This window comes from Galeopterus variegatus, unplaced genomic scaffold (assembly GCF_000696425.1).
Source record: "Galeopterus variegatus unplaced genomic scaffold, G_variegatus-3.0.2 Scaffold557, whole genome shotgun sequence".
NCBI lineage: Eukaryota > Metazoa > Chordata > Mammalia > Dermoptera > Cynocephalidae > Galeopterus > Galeopterus variegatus.
Window position 1 is genome coordinate 70,344 of NW_007726668.1, and position 3,604 is coordinate 73,947.

Below are 3,604 nucleotides of genomic sequence, written 5' to 3' on the forward strand. Positions count from 1 at the left end.
AGGGTTGCGATCCGTTGCCGGACACGGAAAAAAGACAAAAAAAAAATAAAAATAAAAAAAATAAATGTCTTTAAATATAGTAACGTGATAAAAGTGAGATCTTAAGTGTAGCAGAAATTCTTGCAAAAACAGCTGCAATTCATTCTTCTCTCTATCCTGGCCACTTGAGAGGCTGTTTTAAGCTCTTCCCATTAATGTTAAGTCTACTTCACCATTCCTTTAATATAGGTTGGTCTTTTGACTTACTTTGGTCAATTAAATAAAGCATTTTCTCAATGTCGCTCTGAACTCTGCACCTGTATTCACCTGCCGAACTGCTGCTGGATGAAACATCACACAGAGGAGAACTAATGTGCCTCAGTCATCCTTGAAATGCAGTCTTTTAGCCCACCCGTAGCTGTTATCAGCCATATACAGGAGTTCTGCCGAGATCTGAAAATCCTGCCAGGTTATACAACCTTAATTGCTGATTGGCAATTTTTTTTTTTTAATTTTGTTTAAGACTAAATTTGGGGTAGACAGTTAAACAGCTATAGCTAACTCATAAAATTCTCAACCCTGAATTTTGAATGTTCCCATTTTGACACATGTCACTTTCAACAGTAATTTAAAATAACAGAAGCTTTCTAAAACATCATGTAAAACATGACAAACAATATTTGAAAAAAAAGTACTAAAAGATAAATTGTAGATAAACTGTACCTAATCTTATTTTAGGATATGTAATTTTTCTTAACTGAAAAAAAATGGGAGCTTTCTGGATTAATCCTCTTTATCGCCATTCTTATATTTAATTTTTTAATATATTTGACATTCAGAATGATATTCTCAGTTATATTCTTAGATTTAAATTTATTTTTGGAAACTGTAATGATCAAGCTTTTGCTGTTGTTGTGTTTCTCTGTTTCTTTATTGTACATACAAAATTTTCTTGACTCCTTATGATGATACTATTACTTCCCTCCAAAATTGTTTCCTCTAAACACAAATACTCTTGTTTTTAATTTTTTTGATCTATGCCTCTAGATTTCCTTACCTGCCAGTTGATGATTGTCTGTTCAAAAAATTATTTAATTATTGATATTAAACTTCAAAATTATAATAAATTACTTTATTATAAATTACTTTATTATAAAGAAATATGCATAAGTTATTTATTTGTGTTTATTTCATTGTAGGAATCCAATCCCTATATTTAGGAATTCACATTTTAGAAGTAGCTATCAAATGTTCGACATATTCTCATTTAAATCTTCATTGAAAGATATATTAATTAGCATGGAAATAATAGCAATTTTGTTTCATTTTTGGAATGCCTGATAGGTTTTAGTTCTTACATTAATAAACCTGAGGCTTTTTAAACTTTTCTTTTTAGAGTTATTTATTTCATCAGTGGGGCCCTATTGCTGACACACAGTTTTGTAGGGACACTGTCAAAAGAAAGACACTAAAAATTTATATTTTCTTTTGTACTAGTATTAGTCTCAAAGATATTGCTGTAAATCACAGGATAAACTCTTCTTAAACCAAATTAGCTTCACAAAGAAGACCCATTGCTGGTAGTAGATGAAATAATAGTTCGTTTAATAGACTTGTTTTTATCATGCTAAATATTCACTTAGAGATATGTATTATTTATTCATAAACATTAAAACATCTAATACAAAATGTCTCCTCAGCAAACACTAATGATTACACTCAAAATACTAAAACATATGCTTTTTATCATCATGGTTGTTATTTTCTGATTTAGATTCAGCCTTCTCTAGAGGCTGTTAAAGAATGCATACATTTTTGCTGACATTTTATCATAGCAATAAAATAAGGTGGGGATCTATACTCAAAATACCATTACAATCAGTCGGCATATTCACTGCAGGAAAGAGCTGCTTGCCAAACATTTTGAAAATATTCAGTAAAGTATGACCAGATTTATGTATAAGTGTATTTTCACATAAATCTCTCAATTTGTAGTATGTTTTACAATATTATAAACAGATAATATCTATGAAAGATAGTTTCAATTAATGCTAGTATTTTTATAAATCGTTTACCTTAATGTATGACAAATTATTCATGAGAAATAAGGAGAAATTAAATTTATTTTTACTTATCAAACCATACAAAACTCAGATATATAAACCCAATTTATTTGATTACATGCTTCCTGTTTATACAATCTCATGTTTTTATTAGTGAGAATCATTATACCTGTCAATGGTAATGCAGATTTTTATGATTGCTTTTATTAATTCTAGGACACAATTGGCAATGTTTTTAATTATATATAATTGAAACTATTCACAATAGAAAATAATATTCTTTTGAAAACATAGATTCATAAAAAATAGTGTATTGCGGACAGATATGAAATACTTATATAGCAAGAGAATTGTATAAGTTCTAGCCAAGTGAGAACTATAAAATAAGTGAAGCATTTTTACTGCAATTCATTATAGCTTTTACAAGTATTCTGAGGAACAGTAGAACATAACAGGCAATCCCAAAACGAATATAAATTCAATTAATCACAAATAGCCATATTTACACAATACATTTCTTGTAACAAATGTCAAATACAGGGGTGCACAACATGGTACAACAGTTATCCATATCTTCAATAATTCTTCACTGGATGTCTAAATAGCCAAACTGAATCTGCATATTTTTAGTTGAATGACTACAATGTCAAAGCACTAATGCTGATTAAGACAAGCTTACCTTCCTTTTCTGATAATGGAAGTAGACATGACGAAATTAAAAAAAAAATGTACATAAGCTACTGTGTTGTTGTTATTTTTCATTTTGTTCTTGTTTTGTTCTTGTCATTTTTTGGTGAAAAACATTTAATTGTAGTAAGCTGAATATGAAAAGAAATTATTTTTTAATGGTGCAAAAAATGTTGATTACTAATATAGCATTCCAACAATGTAGAATTAGGTTCAGATGAAGGGTAAAGGTGAAATTATATTCAATTGTAACAGGGACATGGATGGATATGGCAAGAGTCTATCTTTCTTTATATTCAATTCAGTTCATAGTTGAATTTTACACATCTCCTTAAAACCTGATCTAAACTTATTTAAACTTACTAATAATTACTCTTTTTTTCTAACTACACACACACAGACACTTCTGTGATTTTGACTGAAATTGTTTTCAATCGATAGATCAATTTACCAAAAACTGACATTTAAAATGCTAAATTTTCCATTTCATGAACAAGGTATGCCTCTTGTTTTAGGTTTCCTTTAAATTATCTCAAAATGTTTTATAATTTTAGTGTACAAGTATTACATGCCTTTTATTAGATTTACTCCTACATATTTAGTGTTTTTGATGCTTTTGTAAGTGGTTTTAGTGAGTTTTAAAATCTATTTTACTTCCTTCAGTATACAGAGACTGCAAATAGTGTCCCCCAAAACTTAATGTATTGGAAACTTGAGAGGATGGAAAGTCTGATTATGATATTTGAAAGCTACATGACTTTGAGAGGTGATTGGATCATGAGGACTGTGCCCTTGTGAATGGATTAATCCATTTATGGAGTAATAGTTTGCTGATAATGAGTTATTGTGGGTGTAGACTAATGATTTTATAAGAA